This window comes from Narcine bancroftii, chromosome 5, assembly GCF_036971445.1.
Source record: "Narcine bancroftii isolate sNarBan1 chromosome 5, sNarBan1.hap1, whole genome shotgun sequence".
Classification (NCBI taxonomy): Eukaryota; Metazoa; Chordata; class Chondrichthyes; order Torpediniformes; family Narcinidae; genus Narcine; species Narcine bancroftii.
This window is the reverse complement of record NC_091473.1, coordinates 250408011-250430413: the sequence shown is the minus strand read 5'-3', so window position 1 is coordinate 250430413 and position 22403 is coordinate 250408011. Positions and strand designations below refer to the sequence as shown.

The window sequence follows — 22403 nt, the reverse complement described above, 5'->3', positions numbered from 1 at the left end:
GTGAGTGAGTGGCACAGTGAAGAAGTGGGTCTTTGAGGCTTTGGCGAGCAGAGGCTGAGGATGAGCATGCTGGGCAAAAGGTAAGACATTCACAGTTAATTTAATATATATCTGTTTATTTTTTTACTTTGTAAGGTGTGAGGAGAAGGAGGAAGGATGAGTGTGAGGGCAGTTTTCTGCTCTCAGTGTCACATGTGGGAAGTCATGGAGTCTTTAAATCTCCCGGACATCCACATGTGCACAAAGTGGGCTGAGTTGCAGCGTCTAAGGGACCGAGTCAGGGAACTTGAGCCGCAGCTCGATGACCTCACTCTGGTTAGGGAGAATAAGGCTATCGTAGATAAGAGCTACAGGCAGGTGGTCGCACAGGGGCCCACGGGAGGAGGGGCAGTGGGTTACCGTTAGGAGGAGGAAAGGGAGGGATCGTTCATGTGCAAGCACCCGAGTTTGTAATCTTCAGAAATTGATACTCCACCTTGAGTACTGAGGAGGGTGATAGTCAGACTATGGCGGGCAGAGGTGTGGTGTCAACCTCTGTGACCCAGAAAGGTAGGGATAAAAGAAAAGGGTGATAGTCATAGGGGATTCAATGGTTAGGAGGTCAGACAGAGGTTTTTGTGGACGCGATAATGAAAACTGGATGGTGGTTTGCCTCCCTGGTGCCAGGGTCCAGGATGTGACTATGCGCATTCAGAACATCCTAAAAGGGGTGGGTGAGGTGGGTGAGGAGCCTGAGGTACATGTTGGTACCAATGATGTTGGAAGGAAGGAGGAAGTGGTCCTGCAGAATGAGTATAGGGTGTTGGGTAGGGAGCTTAAAAGGAGGGCCATTAAGGGGGTAATCTCTGATTGCTTCCTGTGACACGTGACAGTGAGGGCAGAAATAGAATTAGGTGGAGGTTAAACGTGTGGCTAAAGGGGTGGTGTAAGAGACAGGGTTTCAAGTTCTTGGACCACTGGGACCTTTTTTGGGGAAGATGGGACCTATGCCATAATGATGGGTTACATTTTAATCCCAGAGGGACCAGTCTCCTGGCGGGGGCATTTGCTAGCGCTGTCAGGGGGGGGCGGGTTAAACTAGTATGGTTGGGGAGAGGGTTTTCAAGTTAGGCAGGACAGCAGGGTGAGAGTTAGTAGGCTACAGAAAAATACAAGTTTGAATAATTTGAGGGAGGAAAAGCAAGAAGTAGTAAAAAGATGTTGTAGTGAAAATTGTGAGAATGGAAGAGAGGAGGATATGCAGAAGGTAGGATGTAGGAGATCCCTGAGATGTATTTATTTTAACGCGAGGAGCGTAGTAAGAAAGCTGGATGAGTTAAAGGTGTGGATTGACATGTGGCATTATGATGGTGTGGCCTTTAACGAGATGTGGTTGAAGGAAAGTTGTGACTGGCAGTTGAATGTTCCAGGATTTTGCTGCTTTAGATGTGACAGAGTTGGTGGATTAAGAGGGGGAGGTGTGGCATTACTTGTCAGGGAGGGTATTACAGCAGTGCTGAGGCAAGGTAGACTGGAGGGCTCGTCGAGGGAGGCAGTGTGGGTAGAGCTGAAAAATAAGAAAGGTGAGATTACTATTATGGGGGTATATTATAGGCCTCCAAATGGGGAAAGGGAACTAGAAGAGTAAATGTGCAAGGAAATAGGTGAGATGTGCAGGAGAAATAGGGTGGTGTGGGTTGGGGATTTCAATTTTCCAAACATAGATTGGAAAACGCAGTCAGTAAAAGGGCAGGATGGCTTAGTATTTATGCATTGTGTTCAAGATTGCTTTTTACAGCAATATGTTGAGACGCCAACTAGAGGGGGAGTGGTTTTAGATCTGTTGCTTGGGAATGCAATGGGGCAGGTGACGGAGGTAAGAGTTGGAGAGAACTTCGGATCCAGTGATCATGGGTCCATTAGCTTTAGCTTAATGATGGAAAGGGATAGGTTGGGTCCGAGGTTGAAGGTCTTCGAGTGGGGGAAAGCCAGATTTGGAGAAATGAGAAGGGATTTGCAGAGAGTTGTGTGGGCTGATCTTTATGCCGGAAAGGATGTAGTGGGAGGTATTGAAGTGAAAGAGGGAGGCATTGAAGTGAATGTGGGAGGCATTGAAGTGAATGTGGGAGGTATTGAAGTGAATGTGGGAGGTATTGAAGTGAATGTGGGAGGTATTGAAGTGAATGGGGGAGGTATTGAAGTGAATGGGGGAGGTATTGAAGTGAATGGGGGAGGTATTGAAGTGAAAGAGGGAGGTATTGAAGTGAAAGTGGGAGGTATTGAAATAAAAGTGGCATGTATTGAAGTGAATGTGCGAGGTATTGAAGTGAAAGTGGGAGGTATTGAAGTGAAAGTGGGAGGTATTGAAGTAAAAGTGGGAGGTATTGAAGTAAAAGTCTGAAGAAAATAAAATGGTGAATATCAGGCATACTCGGCACTTTGGCAGTGCCAGGTGAGCCGAGTTTCTGAACTATGGGATCAAACCCAACATATTTTTAATCCACTTCTATTTTTAGATTTCATATGATATAATGAAATTCTCAATGAACCAAGTTGAAAGAGCATGATAATCAGGGTGAGGGTAAGTAGAAGAGAATTCCAGAACTGAAGTGCTCGGTGAGTGGAAGGGAGTGTCGTATCCAGGGCCTTGGTAAGTGGAAGAGAATACCTGAACCTGAGTCCAGGGTGAGTGGAAGGGGTGCCATATCCAGAGACTGGGTGAGTGGAAGAGAATTCCAGAACTAGAGTCTTGGTTGAGTGGAAGGGAGTGTCATATCCAGGATCCAGGTTAATGCAAGGGTGCAGGAGCCAGAGCCCAGGGTAATGGAAGGGAGCAGGTCAATCATTAGGTCAACTGGATGCCAAAATATCAGTTTTATTGGGGTTTTACTGCAGGAGAATTAAATAGCTACATGAGCACAGCAAAAGTCGCTGTATAAACAAAAAATACCTTAAACCAAAAGTGAAAGAGGTGGAAAAAGTGGAAGCAGTTGTGGAGAGGAAACTTTGAAACCTAACAGAATGTGCTTTGTTTCCAACTGTGGTCCCACACAAGACAGGCTTTGCTGGATTTTGCAACAGGACTGAAATCATTTGAATGAGTTACTCAACAAACAGCATGAGCATATGGGAACTCCTATGGCTAAGGGGGGCAGAGGGGTTGATTTTCCCAAAACTTTACACGGGGCCCCACGCTGCACCTAGGCTGCCTCATATCTCACCTCTGGGTCCAGTCACCTGCTGCCTCCTCCGCGAACTGGCTGCCAGCGCAGCCACCAGGCACAGAGGGCCATCCCCGACCACTCTGACCCTGCTCCATCAAGGCCGAGACTCACATCCATACCCAGGTCATTTCATCATCTGGGGGAAGGCCAATTGCTGTGGGAACAATGCTGGATAACACTACACAGACCCTCCGACGTCATCACGCAGAGATGGGGGAAGTTCACAGCAAGTCATTCCATTTGTCAACAGCAGGCCTGCGCCCAGGCTGTGACCACCCTGTCATGAGATGTGAGGTACCCCGGGTATGGTCCCAAGGACCAGGATGTGGGAGAGTGGGGCCACCATTATTATTAATTTGTTTATCTTTTTTTTTCTCTGTCCAATTTTTTTTCTTGCTTTACCCAAATTTTCCCCATTGTTTTGTCCAAATTTGAGAGGTCATTTCCCTCCCACAACCCCACCCCCCACCACCTTCTCCCCCACCCCAGGTCAAACACTTATGACAAAGGGTAAGAAACAGAATTAGGACAAAGTATAGCAAAAGGTCTATGACATGCACGTTGCTCCCCACAAAGTGTCAACGCAAGTCTTGATGAAGGTCTCAAGCCTGAAACGTTGGTCATGTATTTTTACCTTTGCTCTCGAAAGGACACTGCTTGACCTGCTGAGTCAGCACAAGTCGATAAAGTGGTAAAGAGGTCAAAGGCATTTCCTTGTTGAGCATCGTTGAGTATAAAAGTTGGTTCATCATATTCCAATAGTGCAAAACATGACAGGAAGGATGTTGAAGGTCTAGTGAGGGTGCAGAAGAGATTCACCAGAATGTTGTCTGGATTAGCACGCACGAGAGGCTGGACAAACCTGGACTGTCTTCTCTGAAGTGTCAGAGTTTGAGGGAGAACTATATAAAAATATGGCAGGCAATGACCCATCTTTAACTCCCACATAGTATTAAGGTGAGAGGGAAACACTTAACAGAGATTTTTGAGGAAGGATCTATGTTTAGCACAGTTCCCTGGATGGTACTGACAGGGAGATGGTAGAAGCAGATGTAGTAGCAATGCTTACGAGATGTTTAGTCAAGGTTATCTACAGGTAGGGATGGAGTGATGCGGACCACATGCAGACAGATGGGATTAGTTTCAACTGGTCTCATGGTCTGTAGTGCAATGCAAACACAGAGGGCCTTTTCCTGTGCTGTACTCTTCGGTGTTCTAAAAGAAGTATACCCATCAACTATCACCCTCTCTCATCACTGGCCCCAAATCCCTACAACATGGTTTTCATTATCCGTCTCTCCAGTCTAACCACTGAAGCTTGCAGCCACACATTGAGGCACAGATAGAATCCTGTCTATCACGGTGTATTCCTTATGCCTACAGTTCAATGTTTTACAAGAAAAGCAAAAGCACTTTTCCCTAATTGACAGATTTTATGAAAGGCCTCAAACCATAAACATTAATTGGAACATAAAATTGCAAAAGGGCAGGCACCATCTGTGAAAAGGGAAACAGAGTTAAAATTTTAGGTCAAAAACCCTCAAAAAACTATATCTGCAGTTTTTAAAAAATGTTGACCTGTAACATTTACCCGAAATACACGTATAATTAGGCCTCGTATCTATTTATTGTTCCAAAATCTGGTATTTTCCATATATCAAGTGTAAAAGTCCACTCTCATATTTTTGGCCTGTGCCACCCACCCACTGGAGCTCCCAATGCCCCGACCACAGACACTCGCCTAGGCCCCGGCTGCCTGTCCACTGGGGCACCCGACCCCTCGACCATGGGCTCTCATCTAGGCCACCTGCCCACCGGAGTTCCCAATGCCCCAACTGTGGACTCTTACCTAGGCTTTAGCTGCCTGCCTACGTGACATCCTGACCACTGTCTTTTGACCAGGACCTGACCACTCGCCCAACAGAGCTCTCAATATTCCAACTGCCATCTCTCACCCAGGACCCAGCCACCCACCCACCCATCTGAGCTCCTGATGCCTTGATCAATGCAAGCACTTACCATGGTCAAAACTAGTATTCATGTAATAGTCAATACCCTAAATTTTATCCTAATAATTAGTCCACAAAATTCGACTATTACATGCATATATATGGTAGTCTCTTTCATTTCTGATGCAGCATGAAGTTGCTTAGAGTTTCTAAGACTTTCTGGTTTCATTGTTAATTTGGTTAGCTAAAATACATGGCACATCTGGGTGATGTGGTAGGAAAGCGGAGCAACCGCAGAAATCGCAGGGAGAATGTTCAAATGCCACAAAAGCAGCTTGGGTGATTAGTAAGGAAATCAGGGGCTGGGGGCTGTGAGACAGTGGCAATACTGGCAATTCAGAGTTCTGATGCTATCTCCCTCATTGATGGAGGTCTTCCACGGATGGATCCATGATTTATCACTGGCTTCCAGTGGGATACATCCATCCATATGTTGTTCCTTCGACTTGGCCCCAGTCAAGTATCAGTGCTATCAATACAGGTCGAGTACCCTGTATCCGACATTCTGAAAACCAAAAAGATCCAAAAACCAAAAGAAAAATTAGTGCTGATGGTGCGGGAGGGGGGCAGTGAGGAAATGTTGGAACTGGCAGTGGCAGTGGGGAGGTGTCGGGACTGGCGGCGGCAAAAGACAAAAATCAGTGTTAATGAGGCAGGTGACACTGGAGGAAACATTTGAAAAAGCCGTCTAGTGTTTGGTGCTGCATTTATCTTCTTCTGTAAGCAGAGATTATTTATTTTCTGGTATTATTTCATGTGAATTTTCCACTTGCGGTGTCATGTCAGTGCTCAAAAAGTCTGCCGTTGTTGTTTTACTCCTGATACAGGGATTCTGCTGATGCTCCTGTGCTGCTTGGTTCCATTGTTCCAAAATCAAAAAAAACCCCAAACAGAAAAGCATCTGGTTCTAAGCATTTCAGATACTGGATATTGTACCTGTATCACTCAGTGGCTCTGAAATGAATCCATTGCTTTTCTTTCTCTTGTATTGTAAGGGCCGCCACACGACACTAATGGTGTCTCAGGGCAGGCAGAAGGCAATTTCAATTACATGACAATAAAGGAGTCTTGAATATCAGACCGTGTGGGTTAGGATAGGCTGTGACATTTCTATTTACACAAGTCTCTTGGGTCGTGCCTCAGTCGTAGTGCCTGTGAATGTGGCAGTGTCACAGTTTTTTAAACAGAACTTTAAAAATAATTAAAAATGTTGGAAATAATCCATGAACCTGAATAATTTGCATTCAAATCTGCCAAAAGTGAGAGAGAATTTAAATTTGGTGAATTAAATAGTGTGAAATTGTAAGTTCTTAGGAGTCACTATCTCAGAGGATCTTTCCTGAACTCAACACACCAATGGCATAGTGAAGAAAGCATGTCAGCTCCTCTACTTCCTAAGGAGTTTGCGGAGGTTTAGTTTGACCCTGGCAAATTTCTACAGATGTGTGGTGGAAAGAGTACTGACCGGCTGTATCGCGGTCTGGAACGGGGACACCAATAGCCCTGAGCGTAAAGCCCTCCAAAAGGTAGCGGACACAGCCCAGGACATCACAGGCAAAACCCTCCCTACTATTGAGAACATCTACAGGGAGCATTGCTGTTGGTGAGCCACAGCAATCATCAAAGACCCTCACCACATGCTCTGTTCTTGCTGCTACCATCAGGAAAGTGGTACAGGTGCCACAAGACTCACGTCACGAGGTTCAAGAACAGTTCCTACCCCTCCACCATCAGACTCGTCAACAACAAACTCAATCAGGGACTCATTTAAGGACTTTCCCCTTCCCCGCCCCCCCCCCCCTCCTCTGTATTGCACAGTCAGCTGTTTACAATTCTTTACTTGTTTACATGTATACATTTTTTTGCCCTACCAATAAGAGGCAATTCTGCCTGGCCCGCAGGAAAAAGAATCTCGGGGTTGTATGTTATGTCATGTATGTACTCAGACAATAAATTTGAAATCTGAATCTGTTGGTGGTGACTTTGTAACAGCTGCCTGACTTAATAATCCATTCAGTTCACCTAAGGGAAGAGAACCAAAGGAGAGCTACACATTGCTCTGGCTGCTTGTGGCTCGAGGCCCACAGAGATGTGGTTAACTCTTCATTGTCTTCTGAAGTGGCTGAATCAAAGTTTAAAGTTCAGATTTATATTCAGAGCACAAACATAACATCACTTACAACCCTAAGATTTTTTTCCTGTAAGTCAGGCAGAATTTCTACTTATCCATAGTGTAAACAGTACTCTGGAAAAAGATGCATTGACAAAAGAGAGAAATATAAAGAAAGAAATGTAAACAAATTGACTGTACAATACAAAAGAAAAATTTTAAAGTAATGTTCTAGATAAGAATACTTTAATGAGTGTCTGATTGAGTTTGTTGTTGAGGAGTCTGAACCTGGTTGTCAGGGTCTTGTGACACCTACACCTTTTTCCTGATGGCAGCAGTGAGAACAGAGCATGGCCTGGGTGGTGTTGAAACTGGATCTTCTCAATGATGGAGAGGGTTTGCTTGTGATGCTCTGGGCTGTGTCCATGACCTTTTATAGTTAAACTGAACCAGTGTTTCAGTTTAAGGGCAATTATAGATAAGGCATTAATTATTTGAGTCTGTCAGTAACCCTACAATCTGTGAAGGAAAAGGACATTGATTAGATAATAGGGGAAGTACAGAGGAGCTAGTGATGTAGTTTCTGGGGTATATTGCTTTTCTTAGTGAAGGAACATGGGGCAGCATGGTTGGCATAGCGGTTAGTCCGACGCTGTTACAACGCCATGGATCAGGACCAGGGTTCGAATCCCACGCTGTGTGTAAGGAGTTTGTACGTTCTCCATGTCTCAGCCTGAGTTTTCCCTGGGGGGGGGGAATGTACAGGGGGCTGTAGGCCAATTGGGTGGCACAAACTCGTGGGCCAAAAGGGCCCGTTACTGTGCTGTATGTATAATTATTTTTTAAAAATGAACATCCTGTATGTTGTAAGCTCTTTCAAAACAATTTCAGATGCAGAAAAGGCAGGAACTGGTCAAAGGTCAGACAGCAACAAGAAGAGTTACTGATAATGAGTTTACTGTCATCTACATTGTACAAGATACATATGCACCAAAATTTGTTCTTGCTGCAGCCGATCAGGACTTGTGAATTAAAAAACAATGATCAATAAGCAATTAAATTAAAAGAGACATTAAATACATAAATAAATCAAGGAAAAACTTTCACAGTAATTCAATAGCAAAAAAAATTGTTTGCTATGATGTAGACAGACCTTTTGTGGCATTTGAGTAGTTAAGGTTTCAAATTTCTCTATTGTCATCAAATGGTACAGGACATTTAATATTTCACAAAATTGTCTTCTGCTTTTGTATTGTGGAGGATCTATCGAGAGTGTCCTGGTACAGTTGCTGCAGAGAAATAGATCGGGGGTCAATCTACAGGACCATAAGTGTGGGAGAGAGGATCACTGGAGCCTATCTCCCACCATCGACAAGATCTACCAGGATCATTGTCTGAAGAGGATACACAAAATCCTTGAGGACCCCTACCACCCTGCACACTGCATCTTTCAGTTGCTCCCATCAGGGAAGAGTTACAGGAATATCAGAGCCAGCACCTCCAGGCTGAGGAACAGCTTCTTCCCACAGGCAGTGAGAATGGTGAATGACCAAAGGAACTGCTCACACTGACCATTCAAGACTCCCATTTTTACAAAAACAATATATATTTATTTATATTTATATAGATGTTTGTCTGTATGTGTGTTATGTCTAGTTGTGTGTCTGCATGTTTTGCACCGAGGACCAGAGAATGCTGTTTCGTTGTACTTGTATAGTCAGATGACAATAAACTTGACTTGACTTGGTTCCCATGAACCAGTCTCCAGCAGACCATAGCTCAGCCATGCGGGTGCACTGATCACATTGCCTGCAACCTGTGTTGGTCTCTCAGCCACTGAGCCTCTGGCTGGTTTGCTGTTGTGGACACCTTCCCTGTTGGGGTTGTCTCCTCTGCTTTTCCTTCTCTACAGGAGTTGTTCTTCCCTTTTCTGGTCCCCTACGCCAGTCCATAATTAGTGTAACAAGGGTTGATTCAAGACTCTGGTAGTCATCAGAAGGGAACTACTTTTGAATGTGGAGGTGCTGAACTGTAGGCTTCAGTACCATTTGTCCTTTATGAGGATGCCCCTCTTGAGGCAGTATCTCACACCAATGTCACATAATTCTTTGGATCAACGACATTTCATCAGAGCCGTGAATATTTAGACATCAAATGAATTTGAAGTTCAGTGTAGGGGGTGAGTGGAGTAAGGGGGAGGTGGAGGGAGAGGGCATCAGAAACTGAACTAGTGGTTGTCAAACTGAGTGGCAGAGGATGATAAATCCTTTATAAAATTAAGGTACTTCTGAATAATCAACACAATTGTATAGTCCAATATTCCCACATACCTTGCTTGTTGTCTCAAAATGTCCACCAGCTAAATAAAAATAAAACCAATGCAAGGAGAAAAGATTTCCCATATACTGCTCTCTCTCCCCCTCCACCATTCTCATTCTCTCTCTCTCTCTCTCTCTCTCTCTCTCTCTCTCTCTCTCTCTCTCTCTCTCTCTCTCTCTCTCTCTCGGTTTGGTCTTGAGGACGGATTTGGTATTGGACTTGGATGGAGCTGGGTTTGCAATTGAGCCTGTGGGGTTGGGGTTGGGAATGGTTTTGGGGTGATGGAGTTTGGTTATGGGTTTGTGAATGGTGTTGGGGCTGGGTTTGGTTGGGCCCATGGAGTTCATTGCTCTCTGGCTGGAGATTGTAGATGTTGATCATCGTGGAAAGAGCAAAAGTAACATTTTGTTGTTACTGACACTGGACAACAATTTTTTTCAAAAGGTTTGCTTCCTGAAAAAATATTGGGGATTATGATAAACAACTTCAAGCTGAAAACAAAGGTAATTTCAGATTTGCTGTATATCGTAGGAAGTTGAAGAAAAATTAAATTAACTTTTATTGAATTTGGCATGTTTAATCACATGATGATGCTGACTGATCTAAAAATGTTTTGCCACTGATTTTCATTTATACTCAGCATCTGATGCCTCTCATGTCAGAGTCTCACAATAGATTGCTGTTGCCCTGCTAGTGCTTTTCCATGGTTTCAATGTCCTGGCAAAACCTTTAACCGTGTTCATCACTGACTGCATCAAGATCAGCAGGGAAGAAGTCCAAGTGCAAATGCACAAAATGAATTTTCAATGACATGTTGCACTTCACGGGTTTATAGGCTTGAAGAAGACTTAAAATATGAGAGTAAATCATAAAAATATCTAAACAACAGTGCATGATAGGAAAATTGGAAAGTGATTTTCATGATCACCAGCCCAAAATCCATAAAATACACCCAAAAATGTTGAGGAAGCAAATACTTTGTGTACAGGAGTTTGATAATGAGATCAATTTCAGAATCTGAAGTTATTATCATGAACAAGTCACAAAATTTGTTGTTTTGTTGGAGCATCTCAGTGAAAACATTCATATAAACTACCTTACAAAAATTAATAAAAATAGTGCACGAAAAATCAAAGTAAGGCAGTTTCATTAGGGTTAGGGTTAATCATTCAGGAATCTGATGGCAGAGGGGAAGAAGTGGTCCTTGTGCCACTGAGTTCTCATCTTTACCATTTACCCAGTGGTAGCAGAGTGAAGTGGGCATGGCCTGGGTGGTGTTGATCCTTGAGGATAGAGGCTGCTTTCTTAAGACACCGCTTCATGTAGATGTCCTCAATGGAGTGAAGTCTGGTGCCTGTGATGTCGCAGGCCGAGTTAACAATCACTGGAGTTTTTTCTTCTCCTGAGCATTGGCACCTCCATACCAGACAGTGATGCAACCAGCCAGAATGTTCTCCACGGTACACCTGTAGAAGTTTTCAAGAGTCTTTGGTGGCATCCCAAATCCCCTTCAATACCTCACAAAATATAGCCACTGGCGAGCCTTCTTCATGATTGCATCGACATAGAAGCTCCAAAATAGATCCTTGAAGATGCTGACATGCAGGAATTTGAAGTTCTTGACCCTCTCCACCACTGAGCCCTTGATGAGGACTGGGTCGTGTTCTCCTGACTTCCTCCTGAAGTCCACAATCATCTTCTTGGTTTTGCCAACTTGGGTGAGTGTATGTTTGTTGGTGTGACACCACTCAATGAGCTGATCTAGTCATCCATGTATAATGTTAGAGCAGTGGGCTAGGCACATCTCCTTGAGGTGCACCTGTGTTGATAATCAGTAATGTGGAGAATTACCACTAAATGGTAGTGAAAAAAAACTCTACACAGTGTACACATGTCACCAATTGAAGAAATGAAAGCAGCTAACAAATGTAAACAAATTGATTGTGCAATACAGAGAGAACAAAAAAGTCAATAAAGTTCACAAGTGCGAGTCCTTAAATGAGTCCCTGATTGAGTTTGTTGTTGAGGTGTCTGATGATGGAGGGATAGCAGCTGTTCCTGAACCTGGTGGTGTGAGTCTTGTGACACCTCGACATCTTTGCTTATGGCAGCAGTGAGGGCTGGGTGGTCTGGGTCCTTGACGATTGATGGTGCTCGCCAACGGCAAAGTTCCCTGTAGATGTTCTCAGGAGTGGGGAGGGTTTGCCTGTGATGTTCTGGGCTGTGTCCATTAATTTTTGGAGGGCTTTACGCTCAGGGGTATTGGTTTCCCCATACCAGAATTTGATGCAGGTGGTCAGCACACTTTCCACCACACCTCTGTAGAAATTTGCCAGGATTTTGGGTGTCACACCCAACCTCTGCAAACTCCTGAGGAAGTAACGGCACTGACGCGCTTTCTTCATTATGCCATTGGTGTGTTGGGTCCAGGAAAGATCTCTGAGATAACAATTCCCAAGAACTTAAATTTGCTCACCCTCTCCACCTCTGATCCCTCAATGATCACAGAATTTTTTTTAACCTCTAGCTTTACTTTCCTGAAGTCAATAGGTCCTTAGTTTTAGGGACATTGAGTGCAAGGTGATTGTTGTTGCACCATTCAGCCAAGTGAAGTTTTCATTATCCTTTATGAGACTCATTCCTTCCTTTATACAACCTACTACCATGGTATCGTCAGCAAATTTGCAGATGGTGTTATTGTCGTACCGAGCCACACAGTCATAGGTGTAAAGTGAGTAGAGGGGGCTAAGAACATAGCCCTGAGGTGCTCCTGTACTGATGGAGATAGTGGAGGAGATGTTCTTACCAATCTTCTCTGATTGTGGTCTGGAGGTGAGGAAATCCATATCCAATTACACAGTGGAGTGTTAACTCCCATGTCTTGAAATTTGCTGATCAGTTTTGAGGGGATGATGGTGTTAGATGCCGAACTGTAGTTGATAAAGAGCATCCTGATGAATACATCTTTACTGTCGAGGTGTTCCAGGGCTTCGTGTAGAACCAATGAGATGGCATCCGCCATAGACCTGTTACATATCCACATCTCTGCTCAGACAGGAGCTGATAGACTTCATCACCAGCCTTTCAAAACTCTCCATCACTACAGATGTAAGGGCTACTGGTTGATAGTTACTAAGGCAGGTTACTGCACTCTTTTTGGGCCCTGGCTTGATTGATGTCTGCTTGAAGCAGGTGGGTGCCATACCCTGCTGGAGTGAGATATTGAAGATATCTGTGAATAAATTGGTAAGTTGGTCACTACTGGACAGGAGGCATGGCAGAGCTGGACAAGGGGGATAGTGGTGTTGAATGGGGGTGGCAGCACTGGGCAGGAGGCATGGTGGAGCTGGACAAGGGGGATAGTGGTGTTGGATGGGGGTGGCAGCATTGGACAGGAGGCATGGCGGAGCTGGACAAGGGGGATAGTGGTGTTGGACAGGGGGTGGCAGCACTGGACAGGAGGCATGGCGGAGCTGGACAAAGGGGATAGTGGTGTTGGACGGGGTGGCAGCACTGGACAGGAGGCATGACGGAGCTGGACAAGGGGGATAGTGGTGTTGGATGGGGGGTGGCAGCACTGGACAGGAAGCATGGCGGCACTGAACAGGGGATGGCGGTGTTGAACAGGGAGTGCTGGTACGTAAACCCATCATAAGGTGAGGACTACCTGTAAATTATGAAAGAGAGCAGCAGGCTGTTGTGCAGAAGGACTTGGGAGTGCTTGTGGATGAATTGCAATGAGTTGGTCTGCAAGTGCAGCAGGTAATTATGACAAATGGGATGTGGGCCTTCCATTGGTGGAGGGATTAAATTTAAGAGCAGCAACTGTATGGGGTATTGATGAGACTGTATGGGGTATTGATGAGACTGTATGGGGTATTGATGAGACTATGGGGTATTGATGAGACTTCATGCACTTATTGCTCTCTTTACTGGAGAAAAGGGATACTGGTCCTCATGGCAGTGCAGAGGAGGTTCACCAAGTTGATTCCACAAAAGAGGAGGCTAAGCTATGAATTGCCTGGGACAGTACTCACAGAAATTCAGAAGAAAAAGAGAGGATCTTATAGAAACATCTAAAATCATGAAAAGGGGTAAAGAAGTTCGAGGCAAGAAAGTTGTTTCCACTGGTTGTTGAAACCAGAACTTGGGGACTCAGCCTTAAGGTACAGTGAAATAGATTTAGGATGAAGATGAGGAGTAACTGATTTTCCCACAGAGTGGGGAATCTGTGGAATACAAGGAAATGCATTTAAGACAGAGTTATAGAGGTTTTTTTACATAATAGGGAATTAAGGGTTATGGAGAAAAGGTAGGTGTGTGGAGCTGAGTCCACGGCCAGATCATTGAATGGTGGAGCAGGCTCGACTGGCCGGGTGGCTGGCTCCTGCTCCTATTTTTTGATGTTCCTATGTAGCCCTTATTCAAGACTAAAGAGTCAGCTCCAAAAGTGATTTTAAGACTGATTTTCTTGTGTGTTAAAGGGCCAAATAAGTTTTTTTTTATTGCTCTTTTGGTAAACTGTTAATCAAAATAGTTTAAAGAGCCTATGATTTAGAGATAGTCAATCTAACAATCAACAGTATCCCAAGTTCTAATTGCCAATCATTCTTGTGGAATTCTCTGTCAGTAGGAGTGCAGAAGCAGGAAGGAGGAGCTAACCTGCTGATCTGTGTTGAGTCATAGGGACTATTAATCTTATGTAGTCAGTATTTTATGTACACTTAGTACTCAGTCAAGAAGCATTCTCCACCCACATCCTGTTCTGTTCTAAGTAATGCTGCCTCCTCTCCATGACATAGGGCTGCAATTCTTCCTTCCAGCTGAACAATCGACCTTGGCAATCTGTCCACCCAACCTCAACTTCCTCTGGCACCACCAACTCAAGCATCTGGTACCTTTGCCCACTGATCATTCCTTCAGTCACAATCATCTGATTCCCCTTCACCCACCCAGTTCACCTGTGAAATCAGATTTATCAGTCATTGTGCTCTTTTCTGCTGTGCCCACCCCTCTGTGCATGGCCATCTGGGAATGAATGTACGCAAGATCATTCGTTTGATCCACAGTATTCAGTTGTAACACAGCTCTGGCTCAGATCATGAAAGGTGAAGGTTTTACTCTTTGACAAACCCAAACCTTAAAAAGAAAGATTCAACTTCAACTCAGCAGGATAAGGGATCAGAAAAAAAAATTAAACCCTCGTGTAAATTAAACCCTCGTGTAAATTAAACCCTCGTGTAAATTAAACCCTCGTGTAAATTAAACCCTCGTGTAAATTAAACCCTCGTGTAAATTAAACCCTCGTGCCCATTCCACTACTCTCTGCCTTGATCAGTCAATGAGGTTGACAGTTGTTCTCGTTTATAGTTTATAAAAACCTATCAGTCTCACAACTTCAATCATTTGTGATTATTGATGATGTTTCATCCCTCAAACAACTGAAGGCAAAGTATCCCAGGGCAATGATAATGGTTAACACTCCAATGTCCAGTAACAAAATGTATAATAGAATATGACACCAAGAATGTGAAAAGACAGTACTGTTCTCCTTTGTATATATTTTTTTTTATTGTGAATAGACCTTATCTTTGAAATAAAAAGTTAACAATGCCTTTTATAACTGCTTTATTTATCACCTGACAGGATTCAAGGACCATTATTGGACTATAGAGAGCACATTGCAAGGGTAAGCAACATTTGGGGTGAGACAGTTTGTGTGAAAGTGAATGTTTCCAACTTCCAAGACTATTCAGTATGATTCCAGCCCACACACCCAATCACACACAATTCTGTATTATTCCATTCACCAAGATATTGTTGCATTCCTTTAAAATGGCTGTGGACTTGGCCACCTTTCAATCCTGTGGCATATTGGGACATTTTCAAACATCAGGTCATTTGTGGGAAAAGACAGTTTGTAACTGTATAATGAAGAGAAAACCTCTGAAATGGAATCTGCAAGACTCTTGGCAGGAGTACATTATTGCCACACAGCTGAGGCTCTTGGCTCTAACAGAAAGCACAGTCGCCAAGACAACTAGACTGACAACACATGCTCTAACTGGCACAGAGGAGAAATAGGATGCAGAGAAGAGGGACTGAACTTTGCTAAACATAAAGAGGTTACCACTCAGAAAATTTGAGGGAGCATGGCAGGAGGAAGGTCCTGTGTGTCAGAGAGGAGATTGACAAGAAAGAAACAAATTGACAAGGCACAGGGAATCTGTAGGGATTTATTGAAAGGTGGGTCCCTGCAACTGAACTGAAAACTAGGATTTACCCCCTTGCCCTTATATTGGGATCTTCCCTGCTGCCTCACTGAGTATAGAGAGGAGAAGAAGTGAGAACCAAAAAATGAACAGTAAGTCCCAGCTGACCTTAACCTCATGGCAACTTGGAAATCAGTTTTAATTTCTCATGTCATTGTGTAATGTTGAAATTCAGAGCAGCTTCCAAGAAACAAGAGAAATGGAGACAGAGGGCTCAGGATAGATTAGCAAGATAGAGGGGTGCCAAAGAAGCTGGTATGAGCTAGAATGTGTGTGTGTGTGTGTGTGTGTGTGTGTGTGTGTGTGTGTGTGTGTGTGTGTGTGTGTGTGTGTGTGTGTGTGTGTGTGTGTGTGTGTGTGTGTGTGTGTGTGTGTGTGTGTGTGTGTGTGTGTGTGTGTGTGTGTGTGTGTGTGTGTGTGTGTGTGTGTGTGCACGCGCACTTATGGGCACATCCTGCAGCTCTGTAGCAGAACCTGGTCTCCAAATGTCTTGCACATGTTTGTCTTCAGACCACGACCTCACTTTGTCAAGTCACAGGTTGTTCTGTCTGGAGTACAACAGCAACTGCAGTTAATGTTCAAGCAGACATCTTCCATTCCTCAGATTGAGTCCCTTCCTCATCCCAAAGAAGAAGACAGAGATGGGGAACACAAAATGAATGCTTCGGATATTTGCATGGGTTTGATCCAAATGCTCCAATTTCTTCCACACCCCCAACCTACATCCCACAAAATATGCATGGAAGGTTAATTGGCCAACATAAATCGTCCCCGGTGTGTGAAAGTGCAGAAAGAATAGATGAGAACAAAGGATGAAGACAAAGAGAATATTTCTGTCAGGGCTGTCATGGCCATTCCAATTTTCATGGTCAGATGTTATGTCACAGAATCACAAGAAAATAGGAACAGGAATGCAAACTAGCCACTCAAGCCTGGACCACCATTCAAAATGATCATTATTGGAATAATCTTGCCTTGCCTCCTCTTCTTTCCCCTCCACAGAACTTTCATGATTCTGTTGGGGAATTGGCCATAGATGACCATGTCACTGCCTCCTTCCCTGAGGACTCCCCTCCTCTCTGAGTGTGCATCTGAGGCCATCCTCCCTATTCTGGAAAGCTGCCTTTATCATGAATCAATGGTTCAGCAAAGAAAACTGGAAAACCTACTGATTGTCCTGAATCCTAGAAGCTGTTTATTGCTCTGACCGTGCACCCTCAGGGCTCCAAGCACCCCCATGCCTTTACCTAATAAGAAGTAGTACGATGTCTCTTAGTTGTACTGAGGCAGCCCCTTGGTGATCACTACATCCAATTTTTACATTGGGAGATACAGGAGGGGTCCATGGGTTCTCCTGCTGGAGGAAGAGTCATATTGCTCATCGTACAAAATATTAGGGTGGCCCCTAGTCATCATACACCAGTGGTTCTCAACCTTTCTCTTTCCACTCACATACCACCTCAAGTAATCCCTTATTAACCACAGAGCACCAATGGCATCCAATGGCACCCTATGCCACAGGTGCTCTGTGGTTAGTTAGGATCACTCAAGATGGTATGCGAGTGGTATTGAGTGCCACTGCCATTGTTTTGACAGAGTGCACAATGTGAGCACTTTCACATTAACCAGAGGTTACTCGTGATGAGTGAATCACTCTTGTTGGCTTGCAGTAGTCATTTAACAACCACATGTCTTTTTTTTTAAATCATTTGAATTACCTTTGGTCATTGCTGTACATTGAGCTTGAGAGCATTTAATATTCAAATGTTTTGTGGTGCTATCAAATCTGCAAACAAAACTTCAACCAAAAGTCAAAGTATTTTCCCAATTTTTGCATGAACTCAGCATTCCTTCCCTGACCAGATTAAGGGTGACAGCAAACTTGACAGCAGAGACAGTTTCATATGAAAAACTTCAGCTAAACTCTTCATCGTTTCATATCTCTCTTATTTTCTTTAATCTTTCCTCTGTTCCACTAATGATGTTTTGCAATTTCTATTTCCAGTTTCATGTTACATATTCCATGTGGACTCCAACTTCTGTTCTCACTGAGGAATATTTGTGATTTTCTTGGCCTCTTCCATCTTTTCCAGCCAACATTCTTTCTCTATGGATGTGTGTCGTTGGTTTTTGTTTTACAAATGAACTTTATTCACAATAAAAATATGTAAAAAAGCAAAACCATGCAGTGTTTTTGCAACCTTGTTATCTTCATATATCTTTAATTTGCTACATAGCCAGTCCTGTGGCGCCTGGTAATTGTTACCCCCTCTGTTGTTTGAGGGACTTGACACACAGACAGACAGACACACTCTCACACACACACACACACACACACACACACACACACACACACACACACACACACACACACACACACACACATGCGTGCACATGCACAGACAGACATGCATGCACTCACGCACTTGTGCAAACATACACACAAACATGCATACACATCACACTCACATACACACACATATGCACATAAGCGCACACTCAGGCACACTCAGGCACACTCAGGCACACTCAGGCACACTCAGGCACACTCAGGCACACACTCGTGAATCAGTGTAGATGAATCGAGAAACAGCAAGGAGTTTGGGAACCCTCCAATTAGATGGCATTAACATCTACCTACATTTTCCATTAGTGTCTCTCTCTCTCTCTCTCTCTCTCTCCCCCCCTTTCCCTATCCCTCTCCCTCCTTTCTTCCAGCTCTCTGCCCCCTTCCCTATCCATTCAGAGAGCTACCCAATTCCCCTATTGTCTCATTCTATTTCTCTGCTGTCCTCCTACCCATATACACCTGTGTCCTCTTTACCTGTTGGCCTGTGCTTCCATCCCCCACCACTTCTTCCCTCCTCTCGTACTGTCACCTTTTTATTCATACGCCTGTCTGCTTTTTGCTCATACCTTGATGAAGGGCTCAAGCCTGAAATGTTGGCTATACACCTTTGCTTCGTATAGATGTTGCATGACCTGCTAAATTTCTCTAGCACTTTGTGTATTGCATAAGGTGAAAAAATGTATTGTCTTAAAGCCTCCAAAATGTGGGGATAATCTAAAGCAGCCATTCTCAACAGGTACTCTATGGGGGTCCTGGGAGCCACAGCACATTTAACTAAAAGTCTTGTTTTCTTTTCACCTCATATAACAAACATTTTTTATGTTTTTTTATGTAGTTGTAGGAGAGAGGTAGGAAAGAAACCAAAACTTGACTGCTTTATGGGGAAGGGGCCCCATAGACTATGAACAGAGTCCCAGGGCGCCACAACCAAAGGTTGTGAATGGATGATGTCGGCCATGGTATAATTAGAGATGTATACAACAAAGGTAATGGAGTCCTGAGAACCTTAATCTACATAAGGGCTGGAAAAAGCAAATTCGTGACAGTATGGAGGACAAAGTTGTGTTTTTAGAAATGATGCATTGAAGAACCATCAATGGGGCAGGCTAATGACCTTAGATCTAATGACTTCCTTAGATTGTCTGTTAAAGGTAGTCCCATTTGCTCGATGTAAATCGAACAAGGGTAGGTGGAGGGGAGTGGAGTGGAGGCAGGAGGTAGTTATCTGAAATTGTAAAGTTCATTGGGCTGTTGACTGCCCAGGTAGAATATGAAGAGATGTTGCTCACTCTGGCCATGGAGAAGGACAAGGATGGACAGGTCGGTGTGAGAATGGGGAGGGAAGTCGAAATGACTTGCTCAGTATGGACACTTCAGACAGAGCACAATAAATCAATCCCCAAGTCTCGTGGAAAGAGAAATGCTTCTATTCTGGCCAATAGTTTTCCCTCATGTCTGATCTTCTAGATCACATTTCTGCTAGTTGCGCTGTGTTTGATCTCCCACAACTCTCGAGGAAGCTGCTTAGAAATGACTCATAGGAATATGAATGTTGTGGTGCAGAGATGGCATTACACTGTAATCATTTTCTTAATTTCCAGTAATCTGATATTGCATCTTTTGCTTATTATATGATGCATCTGCAGAAGAAATATTGTTATTTTCAATTAACAGGATATTGTGATGAGAGATTTCTGTGCAGAAATTGCAAACACAGCACCAATTAAATATTAGCAGGGCTTTACTCAGGGCTTTCTGCAGAAACAGTGGCTTGCTTGAGTGTCAAGGCAAGTCAAGTTTATTGTCAGCTGATTATACAAGTACAACTCAACAAAACAATGTTCTCTGGTCCTCGATGCAAAACATGCATGCACACAACCAGACATACACACATGCAGACAAACAATACATATGCAGGACAAGTATTTCATCGATACAAACAAATAAATAAATCTTGCTTTGTAAATATAAGAGGCTCAGATGGTTGGTGTGAGCAGTTCCTTTGATTGAACAGCATTCTCGGTGTTTCTCAGCCTGGAGGTGCTGGCTCTGATATTCCTGTATCTCTTCCCCGACAGGAGCAGCTGAATGAAAGATGCTGTGTGCAGAATGGATTTTGTGTGCCCTCTTCAGACAACAATCCTAGAAGATCGCATCAATGTGTTTGGGGTGGGGGGGGGGGAAGGTGGGAAGAGGGGATGTGGAGGGAGACTCTAATTACTCTCTCTGCCACTTTGGTCCTGTGGATTGACCTCCGATCCATTTCTCTGCAACAATTGTCCCACACTGTGATGCACACGGCCAGGACACTAGTTAAGTGAACTCCAAGGAGTTTTGCAGAGGGCTTGTATGAATCTGGTTGCTAACATTAATTTCCACTGCCAGTGTGAACTCCCAACTTCCCAACCTGATGAGCTGGCCAATTGATTGCTCATTGAGGCAATGAAGAGAGATATTAGAGCAGTTAACAAGAGAATAAAGGCCAGAAAAGCAGCTGACCTCTTCATCAAGCTCAACGGGTCGGGTGGTACCTGTGGCAGGATGGTCGATGTTTCAGGATGAAACCCCACATCACGGGTGCTCCTTCTCCTTCAAGTCCTGAGGCAGGGAGTCACCTGGAAACACCAACCATCCCCTTGCCTCCAAAGTTGCTGCCTGGCCCAGAGGAGGTTTCCAATTCCTGCATTTGCAGTCTCTTATGCTTCCATCCTCATCCCAATTATATTAGTAATGACCTCTGTGTCTGGACCAATATCATATAATATGAAAGCCTTTGAAGAAGGATTCGGGCCCAAAATGTGAGTTATATATCTTTACCTCCTTTGAACACTGCAAGACTGACTGAGTTCCTCCAGCATTTCTGTGTTTTTATTTCAATATAGTGTCTACAGACCTTTGTATTTTAGTCCATGAAAATACAAAGAACACTTTAACCTCTTCCTCTTGCTTGTTGCAACATTTTTTGTTTGCATTTGCTCTTTATTACCTTCAAATAACCATTGCATAAAATGCAGACTTTAATATTCATGCCCAAATATTACCCTTTATCTCATGCTTTAGTCTGAGAAATAAAGTTTTAATCAGTATTTTGAAGTGCAAATGTTTTAAGATGAGAGAAATTTGTCATTTAACCAAGGACTAGACTAACCTTGTGCAACTGAGTCAATTCCTATAGGCAAGGAAATAAAATTCCATTATGAAACTTGCTCTAATGTACGCTAGAGGAAGCAGGAGCTTTGTAAAGCAATTCAACCACTCAAGGAAACCATCAAGTTGTGTTGCTTCATTGAAAACACTATCCAGTTCACTCTGGTTCCCTGTTCCTTCGGATTCCATCCAATTTCTGTTCTGCTGCATTCTAGAGGAAGTAAAATCCTTTGCAGAGTAAATATAACCAGCAGGACACTTCTATAAAATCTTTAGTTCAGGTCAGATAAATATTGAACAGATAAATATTTAAACTTGAACAAAAAAACCATTTTGCCCATTAAGTCTCTGCCAGCTCTCAAAATAATCCCATCGATTCCAATTCCCAAATTACTTCCATGTAACCTATTCTGTCTCACAATCAAGCATTTTACAAGGACTTGAGGGACACCTTCTTCACAAAGAACCTTATGGATACATGGAATGAACTGCTAGGGATAGAAGTGGGAATAATTGTAACATTTTAAAAACAGAGAGGAAAGGCTTAGAGGGATATGGCCTAAATCCAGACAAATGGAACTAGCTTGGTGGGCATGGATAAGTTGGGCCGAAGGGCCTGTTTCCATGCTGTAGAACTCCATGACTCTGTACCCAACATATGGGTGGCACGGTTACCATCATGGTTAGTTGTTATGGTGCTGTTACAGCACCAGCGATCTCAAACCTGAGTTCGAATCCCATGCTGTCTGTAAAGAGTTTGTACGTCCTCCCAGTGTCTGCGTGGGTTTCCTCCAGGGGCTCCGGTTTCCTCCCATCATTCAAAACATAGTTCATTTGGGTGTAATTGGGTTGCATGGGCTCGTGGGTGGATAGGCCAGTTACCGTGCTGGATGACTAAATTTAAAATTTTAAACGCAGCATTTAAACTTTTGTGTCAGAAAACTTCCTTGACAAATCTTGAAGGAAGAACTTGTCTTTAGTCCATCATTATAC

The 22403-nt window shown here is 43.7% G+C and overlaps 1 long non-coding RNA gene across 1 annotated transcript; it reads left to right on the top strand.

Moving 5' to 3' along the window:
* Positions 1-2378: 2378 nt before the first annotated feature.
* On the top strand, positions 2379-20426 carry LOC138762972 (uncharacterized). Its single transcript, XR_011357275.1, has 4 exons — positions 2379-2431; positions 10086-10144; positions 15288-15330; positions 20342-20426. It is a non-coding gene; the product is annotated as an uncharacterized lncRNA (long non-coding RNA).
* Positions 20427-22403: the final 1977 nt, after the last annotated feature.